The 8,229-nt window shown below is 48.5% G+C and overlaps 1 pseudogene; it reads right to left on the reverse strand.

Annotated features, from left to right (window-relative positions):
- Positions 1–363: 363 nt before the first annotated feature.
- Positions 364–6,439, reverse strand: LOC104666871 (annotated as a pseudogene).
- Positions 6,440–8,229: the final 1,790 nt, after the last annotated feature.

The raw sequence follows: 8,229 nt of genomic DNA on the forward strand, positions 1-8,229 counted from the left end.
TTAATAGACAAGCCCCAGAAAGTGCAAATGCAGTTGAAACCCTGACTTAGCTTTCCTAGAATTGAGGAAACCTATCCACTGAACGCTTGGCTTGGAGAAACACTGTTTCCCCTGGGTCAAGTACTTCCATGGCAGCTTCTTAAGGACATACACTCGTGCTGCACCCCAACCCCGTGTCAGCAGGGCAGGCTGGGACCCCACTGACTGTCCACGCAGGCTCTGGGGTCCCACCTGCTCCTGTAGGCAGAGCCAAGCAGCATGACACACAGAGGTCTTGGTTTTGTAGAGAAACTTTAATTGCAAACAGCTTGAAAGCAGCCATGGTGGGGGTGGCAGGAGAGAGTCCACCGCACCCTCCCCTCGCTATTCTTCGCCTTCTTCAGCCTCCGCTTCCACGGAATCCACACCCACCTCTTCATAATCCCCCAGAGCTGCCAGGTCCTTTTGAGCCTCAGAGGACTCCCCCTCCGCCATGCCTTCCCCCGTGTACCAGTGCACAAAGGCCTGCCTGGCATACATGAGACCAAACTTATGGTCTAGACAGGCCTAGGTCTTGGTGATGGCTATGATGTTGCTTAGCATGCACATGGCGCATTGCAACTTGGCCAGGTTTCCCCCAGGGACCACCGTCAGGGGCTGGTAGTTAATGCCCACCTGCCAGAGAAGGGAAAGAAAGCAGTCCATGAAGCTTGTAACAAACCTAGAAATGGTGGCTACTTTTCCTCACACAGAAGACACCCTGTAGGTGACCAGGAGAATGCTCAGTTCACCCCACAAACCTCACTAAGCCCTTCTCTGTGCCAGGCAGGGTGACGGTTCTAGACAAAGAATAAAGAGAAAGGAGCCTTGAGGTGGCCACCCTGGCAGGGTCCCAAGCTGCCTGAAGGGCTGTGTCCTAGCAACTGTGACATGTGATAGGTGCCCAGGTGAAGACTGTCTTCCCTCTGAAAATGTACCCTGCCTGTCCTCTTTATAGATTATTTACTCCAGAGGGTTCTACAAGACAGTCATGAAATTCCATAGCTAAACTTTTTCCACCCAGATAGATTCTGAGTACACAACTGTGATACCACGGGGAAGGTCATACCCCATGCTGTCCCACCAAACAAGCCGCTGTGAAATATGCAAAGGTGACAGGTCAAAGATCACTTGAATGAAGCTACCGCAGCAGCAAGAGTAGTCCGTGTGCTTGCTTGAGTAGGAAGTGACATGCCACCACACCTGGGAACCAAAAGAGAAGCATTCCAAGTTTCAGAACTTGGGAATAACACATCCTGAGTAGTGCATGGGGTCAACTAGAGCCGTGGTCAACAAACCGTTCTATAAATGACAAGATCATACAAATTCTAGGCCTTACAGGCACATGGGCTCTGTCACACCTACCCCACTCTGAGGCTGGACAGCAAAATCGATCTGCAATGAAGGGGTGTGGTGACTGTGTTCAGACAAAACCTTACTTACAAAATTAGGTGGCTAGTCCAGCAGCCACGCTAACCCCTGAAGGAGAGGAAGAGAAGCCCAGAGTAGCAATTCCCAGTCAGAGCTGACTGCAGTGGTCTCCCCAGAGGCAGTGGGTATCTGAGCCAGAGGAGGCAGGGAAAGCAAAGCAGAGGACCCACAGGTCTGATAGAGGAAGAGGCGACAGGATTTAGTCACCAACTCCTGGAAAAGCTGAAAGGGGACCACAAGCTTTCTTCCATGTGTCAGTGGAAGGTGGGGACAGATTTTCTGTCTGAGGCAAACACAGGCCAAAACTACTAGGCTTCCCAAAAGAGAAATAAAGATGGTGCTGTTTTCATCAAAAAAGATTCTTGATAGTCTCTCTTTAAATCAAACACTCCAAAGGACATTTACATTGGATATAATTTCTACAGACATTCTGACTGTGCCTTCACGGTCAACAACGAAGCCACCTATGACATGTCAGCACAACGTGGACATACTTACACGAAGTAGGACTTAGTGAGAGCAGTTTACAACGATGCCCAAGTTAAAATACATACACCATCCACATGATTCCCCAAAATGCCCATAAAATTTCTACTAAGTTCAACCTATCTTTTCCACACAAATTCTGCTATCCAAGCAAGGGACACCAAAATCATCCAAAAAATACCTTATTCTTAAAAAAACACAAAAACTTCACCACAGATATATAGTGTGATGACTCACAAAGGAAGTTCAAAAGACACCACTGAATTAATTATCACTCTGGTTCACTGATTGATGCCCACAAGCCTAGCCCATGGAACAGGGGCAGGTGACAGTTCCAGACAAGCAAAGGATGCGGGCCTTCACAGGCAGCATTATTCTGCAGGTCTGCTGCTTCCCGACAGCACAAGGACTCCACCTCACCCAGTCCTACCTTACATCCAGTCGGACACCACCCCACAAACTGGTTAGTGCGCTTGCTCTTGATGGTGGCGACAGCTGCACTGACATCTTTGGAGACCACATCCCCTTGGTACAACATGCAGTAGGCCATGTACTTGCTGTGGCGAGGATCACAGCGACCATCCGATTGGCTGGCTCGAAGCAGGCATTGGCGATCTCGGCCACAGACAGCTGCTCGTGGTAGGCCTTCTTGGCTGAGATGACCGGGGCATAGGTGGCCAGGGGGAGGTGGATATGGGGGTATGGCACCAGGTTGGTTTGAAATTCTGTCAGATCCACATTCAGGGCCCCACTGAATCACAGGGAGGCCGTGATGGAGGACACGATCTGCCCAATCAGATGACTGAGGTTGGTGTATGTGGGACACTTGATGTCCAGATTGTACTGACATGTCATAGGTAGCTTTGCTGTTGACCATGAAGGCACAGTCAGAACGTTCCAGGGTCATGTAGGTGGTCAGGATGGAGTTGTAGGGCTCCACCATGGCCGTGGAGATCTGGGGAGCTGGGGAAATGGCAAACTCTAGCTTGGACTTCTTCCCGTAGTCCACCGAGAGCCACTCCATGAGCAGAGACACGAACCTAGAGCCAGTGCCGCCCCCAAAGCTGTGGAAGATGAGGAAGCCCTGTAGTCCGGTGCACAGATCCGCCTGAGAGAAACCAGACAACGTGAGCCAATGCCCGTGGGAGCCACACCACCAACCTCCACCAAGCCAGGGACACTTCTCTTTGCCTCTGAGAGTGGATATGGATTCAGACCATCCATAATGAACACGCATCACACTTTGAAGCAAAGAAAAGCAGACAATACAGATCTATGCACAAATCACTACGCACACTTCATAGTAAGACGTTGCAGACTCAGTCGGACTCAAGATGCTGCTCTAAGTGTTGCGAAAATGACCTTCCCTTCACCATCCAAGGCCTGTTCTTCCGTGCAGGACAACGTCCACATGAAGCCTTCTCCTTACCAGTTTGTGGATCTGGTCCAGGACCAAGTCTCCTTGCCGATGGTGTAATGGCCTCTGGAGTCATTACTGGCTGCATCTTCCTTGTCAGTGATCAGCTGCTCCGGGTGGAAGAGCTGCCTGTAGGTCCCTGTGCGCACTTCATCTACAAAGAGAACACAAGTGCTGTGAGGCTTTAAGGCCTACTGTACACCAAGGTGGACACGTTCCAGGACTGTTCACTTCTACAAAGTACATGCTGTTCAAAGTACATGAGCTACATGTTGTAGGTCAACAGTGGCAGTGTCTGGTAGGAAATGTCTGTGTGGGGCCAGGTGTGGTGGTTCACACCTATAATCCCAGCACCGTGGGAGGCCGAGGCGGGAGGATCACAAAGTTAGAAGATTGAGAGGCCAACATAGGGAAACTCCATCTCTACTAGCTCTTAAAAGGGTAGAATAACAAACTAAAATAGAAGGGAGAAGGTAAATAGAAGGGAGAAGGCTGAGTGAGGTGACTGACACCTGTAATCCCAGCGCTTTGGAAAGCCAAGGTGGGAGGATTGCTGGGGCCCAGGAGTTCAAAGCTGCAGTGAGCTGTGATTGTGCCACTGCATTCCAGCCTGAGTGACAGAGCTCTTAAAAAAAAAAAAAAAAAGTTTATTATTGCTACATTTAAGACTTCAGCCCAGGAGCAGAGATTTGAGTTGCTTTAAATATACACTGTTAATTAGCAGCAGTTACAAAATGCTGTTTTATGTTAGTTTTTATGTTATTTTGTTTTATTTTATTTATTTATTTATTTATTTTTGAGACAGAGTCTTGCTCAGTGGCAGGATCTCAGCTGACTGCAACCTCTGCCTCCCGGGTTCAAGCGATTCTCCTGTCTCAAGCTCATGAGTAGCTGGAAAAGGCACGTGCCACCACACCTGGCTAATTTTTATATTTTTAGTAGAGACTGGGTTTCACCATGTTGGTCAGGCTGGTCTCGAGCTCCCAACCTCCTGATCCACCTTCCTCGACCTCCCAAAGTGTTGGGATTACAGGCGTGAGCCACCGTGCCCAGACTATTTTATTATTTTTTGAGACAGGGTCTCACTCTGTTGCCCAGGCTGGAGTGCAGTGGTGAGATCATGGCTCACTGCAGCCTTGAACCTCCTTAGGCTCAGGTGATCCTCCCACCTCAGCCTCCCATATAGCTGGGACTACAGGCATGTGTCACCATGCCCAGTTAATTTTTTGTATCTTTTGTAGATACAGGGTTTCGCCATGTTGTCAGGGTTGGTCTCAAACCCCTGGGCTCACGTGACCTGCCTGCTTCAGCCTCCCAAAGTGCTGTGATTACAGGCGTGAGCCACCATGTCGAGCCTGATTCATTCATTCTTTTTTTTTTCTTTTTTTTTGAGACAGAGTTTCGCTCTTTTTGCCCAGGCTGGAGTGCAATGGTGCGATCTCGGCTCACCTCAACCTCCACCTCCCGGGTTCAAGCGATTCTCCTGCCTCAGCTTCCTGAGTAGTTGGGATTACGGGCATGCAACACCATGCCTGGCTAATTGTTGTATTTTTAGTAGAGACAGGGTTTCTCCATGTTGGTCAGGCTGGTCTTGAACTCCCAACCTCAGGTGATCCACCTGCCTTGGCCTCCCAAAGTGCTGGGATTACAGGCGTGAGCCACCGTGCCGGGCCATTCATTCCTTTTTTTTTTTTTTTTTTGAGACAGAGTCTCGCTCTGTCGCTCAGGCTGGAGTGCAGTGGCCGGATCTCAGCTCACTGCAAGCTCCGCCTCTCGGGTTTACGCCGTTCTCCTGCCTCAGCCTCTTGAGTAGCTGGGACTACAGGCGCCCGCCACCTCACCCGGCTAGCTTTTTTTATTTTTTAGTAGAGACAGGGTTTCACCGTGTTAGCCAGGATGGTCTCGAACTCCTGACCTCGTAATCCGCTCATCTCGGCCTCCCAAAGTGCTGGGATTACAGGCTTGAGCCACCGCGCCCGGCCATTCATTCTTAAAGATAGTCTTTACTTTCTTGAATATCCACTGTGTATTCACTTCTGGGAAAGCACAGGAGGAGACATGCAGGCTTACCCCTAGCTCATCACTGGAATGCAGCACCCCATTCTGGCTTCTCCCCAGAGGGTGGTCAAGCAGACCCTTAACTTTCCCTCCTAAGAAGACAGCAGAGAAGAGAGAGGAAGCTCCTCCAGTGGAATGAGACACATGAGGTCCGGAGTTGGGCCTTTTCTGTGGGCTTTGGGGACCTCTGAACAGTGCAATCAGGTCTGCCCTTAGAAGGGTGCTTTGGCGCAAGGAGAGGCAGGGAGGGAGTTCTGCAGAGGGCCACGGAAACCAGAGGAGGCCACTGCCCCCACTGCCCCTTCTCCCCAGGAGGGTGAATCATTCCGTATTAGTCAGCTCCAGGTGCCATAAAAAAATACCATCGACAGAGCAGCTTAAACAACAGACACTTATTTTCTCTCAGTTCTGGAGGCTAGAAGTCACAGAACCTCTCTTCCCGGCTTGCACGCAGCCAGCTTCTCACCATGTCCTCCCACGGGGTGGGGGGAGGTAGCACCCAAGCTCTCTGTCCCCCAGGCTGGAGTGCGGTGGCCGGATCTCAGCTCACTGCAAGCTCCGCCTCCCTGGTTTATGCCATTCTCCTGCCTCAGCCTCCTGAGTAGCTGGGACTACAGGCGCCCGCCACCTCGCCCGGCTAGTTTTTTGTATTTTTTTAGTAGAGACGGGGTTTCACCGTGTTTGCCAGGATGGTCTCGATCTCCTGACCTCGTGATCCGCCCGTCTTGGCCTCCCAAAGTGCTGGGATTACAGGCTTGAGCCACCGCGCCCGGCGCTCTCTGGTCTCTTATAAGGACACTAATCCTGTTGGATCAAGGCCCACCCTTATGCCCTCACTTAATCTTCATCATCTCCTTATAGGCCCTTGCCCCAAATACAGTCACACTGGGGACTAGAGCTTCAGCGTCTAATATTGAGGGGGATACCATTCAGTCCACAGCTCTCCCCTTCCTCAGAGCTCCAACCACATCATGCACAGAACTCAACTGCTGCCTGCATCACACGGTGCTCTTCAGTAGAGGTATGCATTGCGCAGTGACTAGGATACATTCTCAGAAATGCATCATCAGGCAATTTCGTTGATGGGAGAACATCATAGAGTATGCTTAGACCAGCCTAGATGGTGCAGCCTACTGCACACCTAGGCCATATGGTACAGCATATTGCTCCTCGGCTACAGACCCGTACAGTAAGGATTTGTGTATCTAAACACAGAAAAGCTATGGGAAAAATATGGTATTAGAATCTTAGGGGACCACTGTCGTATATGCTGCCTGTGGTTGACCAAAACATTATGATATGCCACGTGACTGCTGTATTTGTTTTTCTGATTATAAAAGTAACACATACTCCCAGTAGAAAGTGTGGAAAATCGCTGGGCGCGGTGGCTCACGCCTGTAATCCCAGCACTTTGGGAGGCTGAGGCAGGCGGATCACAAGGTCAGGAGATCAAGACCATCCTGGCTAACATGGTGAAACCCCATCTCTACTAAAAATACAAAAAATTAGCTGGGCGTGGTGGTGAGTGCCTGTAGTCCCAGCTACTCCGGGAGGCTGAGGCAGGAGAATGGCGTGAACTCGGGAGGCAGAGCTTGCAGTGAGCCGAGATTGCGCCACTGCACTCCAGCCTGGGCGACAGAGCGAGACTCTGCCTCAAAAAAAAAAGTATGGAAAATCTAAAAACAAAAAGAACATAAAATCATCCAAAAACCTGCAGCTTACAGATAAACATTATGAATATTTCAGTTGGGCTTTTTTGGTCTTTTTTTCTTGTGTGTATATATTCATACTTTCATTTATTTATTTATTTATTTTTGAGACAGAGTCTCACTCTGTCACCCAGGCTCAAGTGCAGTGACACAATTTCGGCCCACTGCAACCTCCACCTCCCAGGTTCAAGTGATTCTTGTGCCTCAGCCTCCAGAGTAGCTGCATCATATTTGTACTTTTTTAATACCACTAGGTTCAACCAGTATATTTTTTGCAACAGCTTTCTTGAGATGTAATTCACATGCCACATAAATAACGCTTTAAAATGTAAAATTGAGTGGTTTTTACCATACGCATAGAGTTGTACATCACCACAATAAATTTTAGAACATTTTTATCACCCCCTTGCAAAGAAATTCATATCCTTTAGCTGTCAACCTCCAATCCCTCTATTTCTCTACGTCCAGGCAATGTATCATCTACTCTCTGTCTCTATAGATTTGCGCACTCTGGATGTTTCATATAAATGCAATCATGCAGCATGTGGGCTTGTGACTGGCTTCTTTCATTTAGCATCATGTTTCCTAGTTTCATCCATTTTTAGCATGTTTCAGTACTTTTCCTTCTTTTCGAAACAGTTTTATTGAGACGCCATTCACATGCCATACCGTTCATTCCTTTAAAGTATATATAATTCAATTGCCTTTAGAATACGCAGTTATGTAGCCATCACCACAATACGTTTTTAGAACATTTTTATCACCTCCAATTCCTTTTTATTGCCAAATAATATTCCATTGTATGGATATACCACATTGTATTTATCCACTGGTGGGCATTTTTACTCTTAGAATATTATAAATAATGTTGTTATGGATATTCGTGCACAAGTTCTTGCGGGGACGTATGTTTTCATTTCTTGTAGGTACCTAGGAATGGAATTAATGGGCTATATGGTAATTATATGATTAAGCTTTTGAGGAACTGTCAGATAATCCATGTGATTGATTGATTTTAAAGACAGGGTCTTATTGTATTGCCCCAGTTGGTCTCCAACTCCTGAGCTCAAGCAATCCTCCTACCTCTGAATGGCTGGGACTACAGGCACG

This window comes from Rhinopithecus roxellana, chromosome 13 (genome assembly GCF_007565055.1).
Source record: "Rhinopithecus roxellana isolate Shanxi Qingling chromosome 13, ASM756505v1, whole genome shotgun sequence".
NCBI classification, from domain to species: Eukaryota; Metazoa; Chordata; class Mammalia; order Primates; family Cercopithecidae; genus Rhinopithecus; species Rhinopithecus roxellana.